Source organism: Schistocerca piceifrons, chromosome X (assembly GCF_021461385.2).
Source record: "Schistocerca piceifrons isolate TAMUIC-IGC-003096 chromosome X, iqSchPice1.1, whole genome shotgun sequence".
Lineage (NCBI taxonomy): Eukaryota > Metazoa > Arthropoda > Insecta > Orthoptera > Acrididae > Schistocerca > Schistocerca piceifrons.
The window spans coordinates 313,073,242-313,090,108 of NC_060149.1; positions in this window are offsets into that span (position 1 = coordinate 313,073,242).

Here is a 16,867-nt window from a genome sequence, read left to right on the forward strand (position 1 = left end):
CTGCCCAGCACATTCTCCAGATCTCTCCTCAACTGAAAACGTCTGGTCAATGGTGGCCGAGCAACTTGCTCGTCACAATACGCCAGTCACTACTCTTGATGAACTGTGGTATCGTATTGAAGCTTCATGGGCAGCTGTACCTGTACACGCCATGCAAGCTCTGTTTGACTCAATGCCCAGGCGTATCAAGGCCTTTATTACGGCCAGAGGTGGTTGTTCTGGATACTGATTTCTCAGGATGTATGCACCCAAATTGCGTAAAAATTTAATCACATGTCAGTTCTAGTATACTATATTTGTCCAATGAATATCCGTTTATCATCTGCATTTCTTCTTGGTGTAGCAGTTTTAATGGCCAGTAGTGTACTACACACGTCCAGAGGGACTGTACTATCATCTGCCACACTTTCGCGGGACCACAAGGAGTGAGCAGTTCGAGTGAGCATAGAGTGCGCGATGTCAAGGCAAGAGGACGCGTTTACGCCCACGGTAGACGCAGCTGTCTCGACCGCGGTGGAGCCGACCGGTCGCTGTCCAGTGGGGTCTGCCCCGCCCACGAAACCACTGGGCGCGCCCGCTACGACGACTATGGCTATGGCTATGGCGGCAGAGAAACTTGAGTACTATAGACCAGGCAGCGTACATGGACTACTAGAGGGTATGCAACATGGAATTTTCCAGCGAAGATGAAATGGAATTGGAGCGTTCTGCAACTGTTAAAAAAAATGGTTCAAATGGGTCTGAGCACTATGGGACTTAACTTCTGAGGTCATCAGTCCCCTAGAACTTAGAACTACTTAAACCTAACTAACCTAAGGACATCACACACATCCATGTCCGAGGCAGGATTCGAACCTGCGACAGTAGCGGTCGTGCGGTTCCAGACTGTAGCGCCTAGAAGCGCTCGGCCACCTCGGCCGGCTGCACCTGTTAAGATGTACAGGTGGAAAAGAAGATGTGACAACACCACGGCACACGAGAGACAGCAGTCCGCTGTCGCTTACGAAGAAGACAGCAATAAGCCACCGAAGAAGAGGCAGGCGAAACGGAAACAACTTAGGGAAGTGCCAGATGTGGAGACCAGCAACATATATGAAGAAATTCAGGAGGACATTGAAGTGAATAAAGACGTAGCTGATTAGCAGCCACAGTCTAAGCAACAGGAAATAACTCATATCGTGCAGCAATATCCAGAGACATAAACACAGATGTATGGCCGGTTAAAGAATACTTGCAAATATATCGTCACCGCCAGAAAAGAGGGTAGGGATAAACTGAAGTAGACTTTGATGGCTGTAGAACTGTAGAAGATTACGTGAAAGTCATAGACATGTTAGGACCGAGAGAGATACTGCACTGCAGCTTTCCCATGGTGACGCCGCAGATGTTGAAGACGGCTATCCAAAAAATCCCTAATGAGATGAATAACGAAGAACCAAACGCAGAACTATAAGTTTCTGGTTTCGTGGCTACTGTTATGGACTACTTGTACAACCCAGGCACACAGGGAAAGACGTCATGGCGAGTCGTTATGCTTCAAGTCACTGCAGAACATCGAGAAATATTTCAACTGACTAGTCTTTTGGCTTTGCGCGGCATTCGTCAAAGCTGGCAAGATGAGAGCTTCGCACGGATCCACACAAAGTCACCACTGAGATGGATTTAACCATGTGACATGCCACTGCACTATGCCACTTGTTTGCTTCAAGCGTAGCGGACCACACGACTACAGCCAGTCCACAAGATCGAGAGAAACCCCTGATAAATGCGCTCTTTGTGAAGGAAGCCATCCTACAGTTTACAGATGATGCCAGAAGCGCACGGTAGCCAGAAAAAGACTGTGAGGGTTACCAGCCAGAGCACCAAAGAAAAGTGTAATATGCCGGTGCAACATGGCGCCTGGAGAGAATCCACATCAAGACAGTCCATTCTTGATGGAACGCTGAGCGGCCAGGACTCAATGTGGTCTATTGGCAACATACGTTACCAAGGGAGTCAGAATCCCGGCCCACACTGACAGAGCAGAATTTCCTGTTCTCCCAATACGTCAGCAGTAGCAAACAAGTCACCTCCAGAATGAAGCCAACCGACAGTAGCCACAGCAGAAAGCCCAACTAGAACTTACGAACATCCCCAAGCTACTCAAGAACCTGACAGCAGCAGTTGCTGACATTAGTAGAATGCTGGTTATTTTACTTGGCACCGTAACTACAGCTGTAGACGCAGTCATCAGAAGAGTCACCCACGCAGGAAGCCACGCTTCAGCAGCTCAGTATGGTCAGGGTCAGAGGCGCTGAAGACCTACACATCGTGATGTACGCTGCCAACAGGCTATTTCCTCATCTGTTAGAATTTCGACAGTTTTTGTGAGACGAAAACGTCGAAATTTACCTGAAGCCCGGCTTGAGAGCAAACGTAGCTAACTATCGACGTTACAGGACTGATCGGCTGACTGCTCGTGGTGGCACAGCCATCTACATAAAGGCATCTATTCACCAATTTGCTGCACCTGAACCAACCTACTAACGATTGAGATAACGGCAGCTGCTGTTGAGACCACTTCATGAACCGTTACAATCGTAGCAGTTTATAGGCCGCCTCTAGCGCGCCTCAGTACAGACGATGCACGACAGCTGTTTCAACGGAAAGGGAAACTATTTGTGGCTGATGATGTCAACTCGAAGTACGCAGCGTGGAACTAGATTACCACCAACAAGAGTGGTAGGCGCCTACTGCAAGTGGCTGAGAAACTTCACGCACACGTTTATAAGCCAATTGACCGAATATGTTCCCCAAACAGATGACGTCCTGATATCCTTGATATAGCCATCGCAAAAGGCATCTACAGCATTATAACATTTGATGTTCTACAAGCCTTACCTCCTGCTCATCCGCCGATCGTATTCACACTGGAAGCCAATGACCACAGACATCAAGAAGTACCTTCGGCGCAATAATTGGTACAGTTCTCGCAAACATGTATCAAGCTCCCTGGCGCGGCCACTGGCTGAAGATGGACACAATATTAAATACCTTATTTCTACGTTCAGCACCACCGTTATTGAAGCCCTAACTGCTTCAACTCCGCTACCAAGAAATTTAGAGCGCTCTGTCCCCACACTACGTACGGAAATTTTAAAAAATGATTCGGGAGCAAAATCGCCTCTCACATCCAACAGTCTACACACCCAACCTCCCCAGGACTCCACGAGTGGAACGCGCCATATACGCAGATCACGCAGCGGTTTATATAAGGAGCATGTGGCCCCAGGCCATGCATCGCGGCCTAGAGGAAGCGTCCAAGAACTTGTAGAATGGTCAACTAGATGGAGAATTTCCTTCAACGCTTTGAAGAGCCAGGCCGTCATTTATACTAGAAGGAGAACATCAAACCTCCGTCGACTACTGCTCTTTAACGTGCTTATAGAATGGGTTACGTCAGCAAAGTACCACGGTATACAGCAATCTACTAAGAAACGACTCGCTGCAGACGTCTGACAGAAAGTCCTGCAGAGATTAGCTATACTCTACCCGTTACCTAACGAACGTTCAAATTCACAGCCGAAGAGAAGATTGACAATTTTCAAGACTTTATCCACCCAGTTAGAGATGGGTAGTTCGCGAACGAACGGGTGCAAAGGAACGGTTCACCAAGATGAACTAAAGGACCGAGGAACGAATTCCAAGGAACGATCGGTTCATAGTTCACTTTGGTCGCGGCGGTCCACTTATAGTTCCCGGGAACGAGGAACGATTGGTTCATAGTTCACTAGTTCACTTCGGTCGCGGCGGTCACTTCGGCAGTTCTCGTTCCAGCCTCGGTCGCGTGCTGGTCTCAGTCTCGGTCTCCCTCGGCCGCAATCGTCGTTCTTCGCATGACCACGAGTCTCAGTTCCACTGCCGACTGCTCCTAGTTAGTTCAGTATCCAGTTGTTCGTTTCGTTCACTGCACTCGCCCATCTTGCGTGTTCCAAACTGTTCTTGCACTTTGTTCTGGCTACTCAGCGTCCACGACCGGTAATCAAAAAGTATTTTATAGTTACGTAAATTAAATAAAAATTACCTTGTATCTAATAGGCACGTCTTTTCAGGTAACAAAAGGGCATATCAGCTCATTTCATTATATCGATGAACAGCAGAAGACATACTTATAACAAGGCAAATTTTTTTTTTGTTATTCATATATTTTTTGATTTGATCGACTTGATTTAGCAACTAACATTCAATAATTTGCTTAATTTTTAGTGTAAGAAAATTCATATAAAACGATTTTCGTATATCTTTCATATACAAAACATTACATTTACGAAGGCTCTAATTATTTTTAAGTTTGGTTGTTTCCAATTTGCACTACCTGCTAGTTTGGTTTCTTTCAAAAAGTATTTACTTATTATCTCAAAAAAATTTGTTCAGAAGGAGCTTTCAAATCAAAAACTTTACTACTGCGAACTTAATTATTATTATTTTTATTGCTGCATTAACTTTAATAATGCAAAAAACCTAATTTTTACTAAGCGTGTGACGCAAGTATGATGAGAAAACCACATTTTATTTTATGCTTCCATAAAGTCCCTACTTCGCCTACGAACTCAGAGACAACGTGAAGTATATATAGAGTGTAAACGATTATTGTTTACAACGTAGCATAGCTATGTAGTGGAAGAATTTTATACAAGAGACTTGTGGTCTATTAAATTGGGAAACAGCCACCAACATGTTTACAAGACTACATGAGCTATTGCCCATGCGCGTCGCGTGAGATTTTCATGTTCTCTTCTCCAGCTCTCTACACATCGTCATCGATTGTTTCGCAATTGCTGCTTGCATTAGCTTGTTATTTCTTCACTGCCTAATTATTACATGTTTGTCTGTTTGTTGTATCTGCTCGTAACGGGCAACACATCGTCCGTAATTGGCGAGCAGCTTTCACTCGGGGCCGGTTTTCCGTGCGCCACTCTATATTATTCCCCTGCGATCAGCCACACAACGCTACAGTTGGTTAAGCGAGAGGTTCTGCAGAATCACAGAAATTACTTCTAAAAGTGTGTAAGAATTCTGTAATGAATAAAAACTCTATACTCCAGGGGGGAGGCAAGTGCCCCCTCTTGGTGCCCTCCATCCTTCAGTCACCTACACTACTAGTTATCAGTTTTTCATAAGAACCATATACCAAGCACAAATGAACGGTGAACGAGTAAAAATGAACGGTTCCCAAAAAAGAACGATCAGCAGTGAACTAGTTCCCAAGGATGAACGAGTTTGCCCATCTCTACACCCAGTGATGGATTATGGCTGTGAATCATTGGGTATGACAACAAAGACACACACATATAAAAAAAGTTTTGCGTCATCTCGGTTCCGAGAGTTCGGAAACCTGTACAGACAATTAGGACAGAGATCAACGTAAGCATCATTTCCGCCCTTTTTATTGCTCATGAAAACCAAACACTGCATGTTGTACCACCTTACAGCGAGACCTTCATAGGTGGTGGTCCATATTGCTGTACACACCGGTACCTCTAATACCCAGTAGCACGTCCTCTTTCATTGTTGCCTGCCGGTATTCGTAGTGGCATACTATCCACAAGTTCATCAAGGCACTGTTGATCCAAATTGTCCCACTCCTCGAGGGTGATTCGACGTAGATCCCTCAAAGTGGCTGGTGGGTCGCGTCGTCCATAAAGAGCCTCTTTCAATCTATCCCAGGCATGTTAGATAGAGTTAAAGTCTGGAGAACAAGCTGGTCACTCTAGTCGAGCGGTATCGTTATCCTGAAGGAAGTTATTCACAAAATGTGCACGATGGGGGCGCGAATTGTCGTCCATGAAGAAGAATGCCTTGCCAATATGCTGCCGATATGGTTTCACTATCGGTCGGAGGATGGCATTCACGTATCGTGCAGCCGTTACAGCTCCTTCCATGACCACAAGCCGCGTACGTCGGCCCCACATAATGCCACCCCAAAACAGCAGGTAACCTCTACCCTGCTGCACTCGCTGGACAGTGTGTCTAAGGTGTCCAACCTGACAGGGTTGCCTCCAGACACGACTCCGACTATTGTCTGATTGAAGGCAGATGCGACACTTATCGGTGAAGAGAATGTGATGACAATCGTGAGCGGTCCATTCGGCATGTTGTTAGGCCCATCTGTACCGCGCTGCATGGTGTCGTGGTTGCAAAGATGGACCTCGCCATGGACGTCGGGAGTGACGTTGCGCATCATGCAGGCTATTTCGCACAGTTTGAGTCGTAACATGACGTCCCGTGGCTACACGAGAAGCATTATTCAACATGGTGGCGTTGCTGTCAGGGTTCCTCCGAGTCGTAATCCGTAGGTAGCGGTCATGCACTGCAGTAGTAAGCCTTGGGCGGCCTGAGAGAGGCATGTCATCGACAGTTCCTATCTCTCTGTATCTGCTCCATGTCTGAACGACATTGCTTTGGTTCACTCCGAGACACCTAGGCACTTCCCTTGTTGAGAGCCCTTCCTGGCACAAAGTAACAATGCGGACGCGATCGAACCGCGGCATTGACCGTCTAGACATGGTTGAACCACAGACAAAAGGAGCCATGTACCTCCATCCTGGTGGAATGACTGGAACTGATCGGTTGTCAGACCCCCCGTCTAATAGGCGCTGCTCATGCATGGTTGTTTACAGCTTTGGGCGGGTTTAGTGACATCTCTGAACAGTCAAAGGGGCTGTGTCTGTGATACAATATCCACAGTCAACGTCTGTCTATCTTCAGGGGTTTGGGAGTCGGGGTGACGCAAAATTTTTTGATGTGTGTATCTTCACAGACTGCAGACGCAGTAGAAAAAGGTCATGTGAAAGATATTTCACGTGCTGTACAACTTCCCAGCTAAATATCTGCATGAAACAGCACACAAAGAGGAAGTCTCCTACGTTTCAAGAATACTGCTACCACCCTGTACAGGAAAGCCTCGGATTCAGCGAATCCTTTAATCAGGAGCCTTGGCAACCTACATGCAACCCAAGGTCGTTACCAAAGACCAACTACTCTTGTAGTATGTCAAAATAAGTAAGAACCTCAAATTATTTCCCGCCCAACTGATGTCACAAAAATTAATCCTGAATCCTGAATATAGTAGTAAAAGCGATCGGGTGAAAACTACATCAAAAACTAAACCGAAAAGAATGTGGTGTCTGGCAAAGCACAGATTCCAGATGCAGACTTCTAGATGCCAGCACTCATGCTTGTAACAACCCCACCTAGCGGCCGAGATCCAATTCCTTCTCACCGGCGTTCTTACAAAGTCGCCAGCCAGCGATACCAAATCCCTTCCCCCTGAAACGCGCGTGTGTGGGCGGAAGGGCAATGTTTCGGAAGGTGAACTAGTGGTGTTGTTGGTACCCTCGAACTTATGCGCGCAATCCGGTGTGAGGAACTGAGAAATGTGACGATCTGGACATTGCTAGCTGTGTTTACAGAGTCTGTGTGGAGATATCCATCTCCATATCTGTGTGCAATGAAATAGCCACTGGATTCTGCGGTCCCAAGTTATATATGTAAGGTCATGGGACTGGCAATGGTGGTTCAGTTGGTGGGCATTGGCGTAGTTTTTTCTACAGTGACACACCATACCCCACGGTGTGTTGGCTGACGAATTGTGCCACCCATGGCTGTTAAACACTGTTGCTGGTTTCCACATGTTGTTTGCTCCACATGAGCATACTGATACTATTGTTCCTGGTGGGTATTATCCTGAGTTTTGTGCCCAAGGTTTCTGGAGCTTTACGGCCAAGAGATGGAGGAGCGTTTGGTGCTGCCTCTCATGAAGCTCCACTGAAATACTATCCTCTGCTGTCCTCGATGGGGTAGTCTTGTATGTTCCTAGGCACAGTATGAGTCTGCTGTTGTGGTGGTGACCCATAGGTTTCAAAATTTGCTACTTAAATGTCCACATCACGTGCTCTGCTTCGCCGCTGGAGGATGGGTGAAATGCCAGATTAAAAAGGTTTTTTATGCTGTTTGATGTACAGAATTGTTTAAAAGCCGTTTTTGTGAACTGGGGCCTCATTGTCCAATACTATGGTTCCAGTAAGCGCATCTGTAACGGGAATCTGGGCTAGTGTATTTATGGTGGCTTTTGTTGAGGTGGATGACATGCTTACCACATATGGTTATTTGCAATAGGCGTCCATAACTAGTGGCCACAGAGATCCGAGAAATGGACCTAGAATGTGCAAATGGATGTAGTCTCAAAACTGGCAGGGGGTGGGCCACGTGTATTGTTGCCTGTCGCTGGGCACAAGCTGAACAGCTGCGCACCGTGACTTCCATGTTCTTGTTTAAACCTGACCGGTAAGTGTGTCGTCTCGCTAGGACTTTCATCCGTGACATTCTCCATTGCTTGGTGACGAAGTAATTGTAAAACCTCTGGCCTCATTGTGGCTGGGTTTATGACAGGGGGAGTACATATCTGTCTCACTGTTCAATCTGAGGACATCACTGATGACTGTTAGATAGTGATAGATGCGGCACCACGTCAGGAAGTCTTGACTTTCGAGATGTATGTGGGCCACCAATGGAGTGCATACTTCATTACTTATAAGAACGGGTTGTGGCGTCTGTCCTGAGTGATTCGTGCAGCTGCTATTGGAAATCCTTAGATGGACTGTCTCCTGTCTGCGTCTATATGAAAACATAAGATCTCCTGCTGGTCAGAGGCTGGGTCTGGTTCTGAAGAAAGTCAAGTAATATCGTCCAAATTTGGTTGGCTCAAATAGTGCTATCAACGGTTCATGGTCCATGATTAAAGTGAATTTTGTCTCGAATAAATAGAAATGGAACTTCTTAATTGCAGATACACAGTCCAGGCGTATTAATGTGACCATCGCCTATATTCGACGTGAACAAGCAATAACAAATCACAGACGGTAGGTCGCAGCACCAGCAATGGAGGAATACACTACTGGCCATTAAAATTGCTACACCACGAAGATGACAGGAAGAAGTAGCTGTGATATGCAAATGATTAACTTTTCAGAGGATTCACACAAGGCTGGCGCCGGTGGCGACACCTACAACGTGCTGACATGAGGAAAGTTTCCAACCGATTTCTCATACACAAACAGCAGTTGACCGGCGTTGCCTGGTGAAACGTTGTTGTGATGCCTCGTGTAAGGAGGACAAATGCGCACCGTCATGTTTCCGACTTTGATAAAGGTCGGATTGTAGCCTATCGCGATTGCGGTTTATCGTATCGCAACATTGCTGCTAGCGTTGGCCGAGATCCAATGACTGTTAGCAGAATATGGAATCGGTGGGTTCAGGAGGGTAACACAGAACGCCGTGCAGGATCCCAACGGCCTCGTATCACTAGCAGTCGAGATGTCAGGCATATTATCTTCATGGCTGCAACGGATCGTGCAGCCACGTCTCGATACCTGAGTTAACAGATGGGGACGTTGGCAAGACAACAACCAGCTGCACAAACAGTTCGACGACGTTTGCAGAAGCATGGACTATCAGCTCGGAGACCATGGCTGCGGTTACCCTTGACGCTGCATCACAGACAGGAGTGCCTGCGATGGTGTACACAACGACGAACCTGGGTCCACGAATGGCAAAACGGCATTTTTTCGGATGAATCCAGGTTCTGTTTACAGCATCACGATGGTCACATCCGTATTTGGCGACATCGCGGTGAACGCACATTGGAAGCGTGTATTCGTCATCGCCATACTGGCGTTATCACCCGGCGTGATGGTATGGGGTGCCATTGGTTACACGTCTCGGTCACCTCTTGTTCGCATTGACGGCACTTTGAACAATGGACTTTACATTTCAGATGTGTTACGACCCGTGGCTCCACCTTTCATTCGATCCCTGCGAAACCCTACATTTCAGCAGGATAATGCACGACCGCATGTTGCAAGTCCTGTAATGGCCATTCTGGATACAGAAAATGTGTGACTGCTGCCCTGAGCACCACATTCTCCAGATCTCTCACCAATTGAAAACGTCTGGTCAATGGTGGGCGAGCAACATGTTCGTCACAATACGCCAGTCACTACTCTTGATGAACTGTGGTATCGTGTTGAAGCTGCATGGGTAGCTGTACCTGTACTCGCCATCCAAACTCTGTTTGACTCAATGCCCAGGCGTATCAAGGCCGTTATTACGGCCAGAGGTGGTTGTTCTGGGTACTGATTTCTCAGGATGTATGCACCCTAATTGCGTGAAAATGTAATCACATGTCATTTCTAGCATAATATATTTGTCCAATGAATATCCGTTTATCATCTACATTTCTTCTAGGTGTAGCAATTTTATTGGCCAGTAGTGCATATAGGGTGTATCAAAAAGCATCATAAGATTTAAAAAAATCGTAACTGTTATGTTATTTGAGGTATGTGCGGGAACAATGTACTGATGCAAAGAGCAAACTCTCGAGTTTTACATGGTTCTGGCTAGGTAGTAGCAATGTGCGCCCTCTTCAGGTCTAGTAAAAATGGTGTCGGGACAACAGAAAACGTTTTGTGTTCTACGTTTTGCGCAGTGCGGGTCAGTAATAACTCTTCAGCGTGACTTTTGTACTAGGTGTGGTGTGGATTCTCCTACAGCATAGAGCATTAGACGAAGGCATGAACAATTACGAGAAACAGGTTCTTTGTGTAAAGGCAAATCGCCGGGGCGTTCCCGAGTGTCTGACACAGAAGTCGAACGCATCCGCCATAGTTTCACACGGAGTCCGCAGACATTTGTTCGCCTTGCAGGTCGACAGCACAACATGCCCCCGATGTCCATCTGGCGTGTGTTGCGTCGCCGTTTACGCATGAAACCATAAAAAATTAAGCTGCTGCAAGCTCTTCGTGAAGATGACAAACAACAACGTGAGGAGTTCTAGAGGGGGGGGGGGGGGGGGGGGTGGCTCTGAGCACTATGGGACTTAACTACTGTGGTCATCAGTCCCCTAGAACTTAGAACTACTTAAACCTAACTAATCTAAGGACATCACACACATCCATGCCCGAGGCAGGATTCGAACCTGCGACCGTAGCAGTCGCGCGGTTCCGGACTGCGCGCCTATAACCGCTAGACCACCGTGGCCGGCGAGGAGTTCTATAATTTCGTTCTTGGCAAGATGGAGAATGGAGGAGACAACATTCCATTTAAATGGAATAATGTGAGAATATGGGGTAACGATCAACCACATGAAGTTTTACAACATAAGAGGGACTCTCCAAAATTTATGATGTTTTGTGCAGTTTCACGGGAAAAGATGGTATGGTCCATTTTTCTTTGTCGAGGACACTGTTACAGAAAGCAAATAATTATCTCGATATGCTTAAGAACTTTCTTTTTCCGCAGTTGGAGTCTGATTCGAACAACTTTATTTACCGACAGGATGGGCCACCGCCACGCTGATATCTGGAAGTGCGGGAATTTTCAAATCAAAGGATTACTAAACGATAGTTCGGTCGCACTGAACCAAGTGATTCAGCCTTACATTACTGGCCTCCAAAGTCACCGGACCTGACTGTATGATTATTACTTGGAGGGGGGGTTTATAAAAGACTATGTTTATGTACCTCCGTTACCAACAACAATGGAAGAACTGAGACATCGCATAACAGCAGCTATGGAAGCTGTAACTCAAGACATGCTCGCTTCAGTGTGGTACCAATTTGAATACCGCGTTGACATATGCCGTACATCTGAAGCGGGGCATACTGAATACCTATGAAATGGTATGAAAAAGAAAACTTTTTGAGTTTCCCTTGCATCAAAAAACAAAATTCATTGTATATGTTTATTAGTGTCAGAAACGTAGACGTGCCAAATCGGATGATTCTTTTTGATACCCCCTGTGTATATACAGGTGGTCGGAAACAGGCTAAAAATGTGGTAAGGGTGTTGCAGCGTAGTTTGTGCTGAGAAGTAATTGTCAAGAAAAAAAATCGGCACGTTGCGCCGTTTCCCTGTCCATTAGCATTGCAGTTAGCCAATCAGGCCGTTGTGAGCGCAAATTTAAGCGTCCCGCCACAAAATTAGTGTCAGTTGTTCTCATAGCGCAGACGATAGCATATGAGACTACACAGATTTTCGCTCGGACTCGATCCTTACTACAGTCCCATGTCCAGTTTTTGCATTGCTCTGTTGTTCGATTTTAGGAACCCAAACGACGAATACGTTTGGCGACACCGCCTCTGGCATTAAATGTGTTTGTATCTTGCGAACCATTCAGAATACGGTATATATCCATATGAAGTTTTCTGCCGGTGCCCTAGTCGTGGCATCCAAAACCCACTTACCAACACGATACTGGTAAGTTTTTTTAAAATTAAATTTGTAATCTTTCCGGTTGCAAGTTAGGATCGATCCTTTATGATACAGTTGTAATTTGTATAGGTCAATCTGAAGATGCCTTGTATTAGGCTAAACGTGCATCACGAAGAAATAAAGCAATAAATAAATTTTGCAACTAAGACTGTTGTTTTCAGCACATTCTGCATATTGGTTGCTGTACCATAAATGGAAATCACTTTCCATATTCTCTCTTCTACAGGCAAACTACTAGTCCCAGGGAAAAAAATTAACAGGATATTTTTTGTAGGAAATTTAACGCCGTTTGCATTGTATTGTATTAAACCAGGGACCAAGAAAGGACGGAGAGACTTCGTCCCGCCGTAGTCCTCAGTGGTTCACAATCCCACAACAGGCCACAGCAGTGTCGATAACGCACTTTGTGTAACAGAGGACGTTTTGGACTTAGTACCTTTGAAAGGGACTACTACAGGTGCGGACTTACTCCAAGCTGTCGAGCAAGCGATTGATGGTGTCGGTATGGACTGGAATCGGTTAGTCTCAGTGACCACAGATGGAGCACCATCAATGCAAGGCCATCAGAGAGGACTCATAGCACGGATGCGCAAAAAGCTAGGGCGCACAGACGAGACGTTGTATGGAATTCACTGCATTCTGCATCGAGAGGCGCTTTGTGCAAAATCAGTAACGTTAGCAAACGTCATGCAAATTGTTGTGCGTACTGTAAAGTATCTGAGGACACATGGGCTTACGCATCGCCAGTTCCGGTGGTTCTTGGAGGAATTAGGAGCGGAATACGGCGACATATCTTACTATAACGAAGTACGCTGGCTCAGTCGAGGTAAAATGCTGAAAATATTTTTTGATTTACGTTTGGTCATAGTAACATTCTTACATGAGAAGGGAAAAAGTGAACCTATGTTGGAAGACCCTTGTTGGATATCAGACCTTACATTTCTCGTGGACATTACGTCTCACATGAACAGCCTGAACGTCAGTTTGCAAGGTGAAAATAATCTAATTTCTGACATGTTGGAAAAAGTAAATGCCTTTGAAAGGAAGCTTGCGCTATTGACAGAAAATACTGCACATTTCCCGACTCTTGGACTGGTCCATGAAAGTGCTAGACTTCAAGAATAAGTGTCAATAATTACAAAAATTAAGAAACAATTTCGAGTACGATTTGCAAATGTTACGAGTTTATCACCTGTCATTCGCCTCCTTGCTCGACCGTTCTCGTCGTCAGTTGAAGATGCTCCGAATGATCTACAGATGGAACTGATGGATCTACAGTGCAATGCAAGACTGAAGGACAAGTTCTTTGCAGTGCGAAGTACAAAAGAATTCTACGAAAACTTTTCACAACAAGAATTTCCACTCCTGCACCGAGAAGACGCGGGAGTTACGTCCATGTTCGGGTCGACATATGTTTGTGAAAGATTTTTCTCGGCGATGAAAATGAATAAATCGAGGTTTTGTTCAAGCTTAAGTGATGAAAATCTTCGAAACTGCTTGCGTTTCTCAATGAGCCGTGCTTTTGTGCCCGATATTAACTATATCATTTCTCATGACCAGTGATAAACGTGTTTTGTTTTATTCCTTTCGCCGGCCGAAGTGGCCGTGCGGTTAAAGGCGCTGCAGTCTGGACCCGCAAGACCGCTACGGTCGCAGGTTCGAATCCTGCCTCGGGCATGGATGTTTGTGATGTCCTTAGGTTAGTTAGGTTTAACTAGTTCTAAGATCTAGGGGACTAATGACCTCAGCAGTTGAGTCCCATAGTGCTCAGAGCCATTTGAACCATTTATTCCTTTCATTATTAAAAATTATTGTTTACTAACTGTGCATTATTGCCTCATTCTGCTCCATCTTACATTATTATCTGGAAAATTGGTCATTAAACCGATTGTTCCAATGTATACTTACATTTAGGAGCTTTTTTTTAATGTGTGAAGGGCTACGCTCAGCTGAAGTCGATAAAACATAACATTCATCTAATTGTCGGTTATTATGCAGATTTCGGACGGAACTGATAAAAGATATAGCAATAATGGTATTGAAATAACAGGTGATCATCGAGAGGTCTGTGGTTATCATTCTGTTCAGAGGTTAGTGAGACAGAAATTATGTGGGTGTAACTGAGGGCACCGAGAATTAGCTATAGGAAACCTTGCGTTAGTTTAATGTTATTTGAAATCATGAATGAGTAGACTGTGACGGTATTTTAAATGTTTAATATGCGTAATACCTTCCCATGGTTGGCTTGCAAGCTGTGGAAAGAGCACTAGAATGCGCCGGTACAGAGTATCCCAGCAAGTGGATAAAGCGACATCTGTGCGTAGAAACATGAACGCTGACGGCTGCGGCGTGCACGCTGTGACCCGGAAGTTGCACATGTGCAGGAGTACCGCACGCGTGCCGGATTTCTGGCCGGCCCTGGGCCAGACAAACGTGTGGTTCCTGAAGAGGGGCAGCAGCCTTTTCAGTAGTTGCAGGGGCAACAGTCTGGATGATTGACTGATCTGGCCTTGTAACACTAACCAAAATGGCCTTGCTGTTCTGGTATTGCGAACGGCTGAAAGCAAGGGGTAACTACAGCCGTAATTTTTCCCGAGGGCATGCAGCTTTACTGTATGATTAAATGATGATGGCGTCCTCTTGGGTAAAATATTCCGGAGGTAAAATATTCCCCCATTCGGATCTCCGGGCGAGGAGTACTCAAGAGGACGTTGTTATCAGGAGAAAGGAAACTGGCGTTCTACGGATCGGAGCATGGAATGTCAGATCCCTTAATCGGGCAGGTAGGTTAGAAAATTTAAAAAGGAAAATGGATAGGTTAAAGTTAGATATAGTGGGAATTAGTGAAGTTCGGTGGCAGGAGGAACAAGACTTTTGGTCAGGTGAATACAGGGTTATAAATACAAAATCAAATAGGGGTAATACAGGAGTAGGTTTAATAATGAATAAAAAAATAGGAGTACGGGTAAGCTACTACAAACAGCATAGCGAACGCATTATTGTGGCCAAGATAGACACGAAGCCCACGCCTACCACAGTAGTACAAGTTTATATGCCAACTAGTTCTGCAGATGACGAATAAATTGATGAAATGTATGATGAGATAAAAGAAATTATTCAGGTAGTGAAGGGAGACGAAAATTTAATAGTCATGGGTGACTAGGAAAAGGGAGAGAAGGAAACATAGTAGGTGAATATGGATTGGGGCTAAGAAATGAAAGAGGAAGCCGTCTGGTAGAATTTTGCACAGAGCATAACTTAATCATAGCGAACACTTGGTTTAAGAATCATGAAAGAAGGTTGTATACACGGAAGAACCCTGCAGAAACTAAAAGGTATCAGGTAGATTATATAATGGTAAGACAGAGATTTAGGAACCAGGTTTTAAATTGTAAGACGTTTCCAGGGGCAGATGCGGACTCTGACCACAATCTATTGGTTATGAACTGTAGATTAAAACTGAAGAAACTGCAAAAAGGTGGGAATTTAAGGAGATGGGACCTGGATAAACTGAAAGAACCAGAGGTTGTACAAAGTTTCAGGGAGAGCATAAGGGAACAATTGACTGGAATGGGGGAAGGAAATACAGTAGAAGAAGAATGGATAGCTTTGTGGGATGTAATAGTGAAGGCAGCAGAGGATCAAATAAGTAAAAAGACGAGGGCTAGTAGAAACCCTTAGGTAACAGAAGAAATATTGAATCTAATTGATGAAAGGAGAAAATATAAAAGTGCAGTAAATGAAGCAGGCAAAAAGGAATACAAACGTCTCAAAAATGATATCGACAGGAAGTGCAAAATGGCTAAGCAGGAATGGCAAGAGGACAAATGTAAGGATGTAGAGGCTTATCTCACTAGGGGTAAGATAGATATTGACTACAGGAAAATTAAAGAGACCTTTGGAGAAAAGGGCGCCAGTTGTATGAATATCAAGAGCTTTGGTGGGAACCCAGTTCTAAGCAAAGAAGGGAAAGCAGAAGGGTGGAAGGAGTATATAGAGGGTCTATACAAGGGCGATGTACTTAAGGACAATATTATGGAAATGGAAGAGGATGTAGATGAGGATGAATTGAGAGATGTGATATTGCGTGAAGAGTTTGACAGAGCACTGAAAGACCTAAGTCGAAACAAGGCCCCGGAGTAGACAACATCCCATTAGAACTACTGACAGCCTTGGGAGAGCCAGTCCTGAAAAAAACTCTACCATCTGGTGAGCAAAATGTATGACAGGCGAAATACCCTCAGACTTCAAGAAGAATATAGTAATTTCCAAAGAAAGCAGGTGTTGACAGATGTGAAACTTATCGAACTATCAGTTTAATAAGTCACAGCTGCAAAACACTAACGCGAATTCTTTACAGACGAATGGAAAAACTGATAGAAGCCGACCTCGGGGAAGATCAGTTTGGATTCCGTAGAAATGTTGGAACACGTGAGGCAATACTGACCCTACAACTTATCTTAGAAGAAAGATTAAGGAAAGGCAAACCTACGTTTCTAGCATTTGTAGACTTAGAGAAAGCTTTTGACAATGTTGATTGGAATATTCTCTTTCAAAT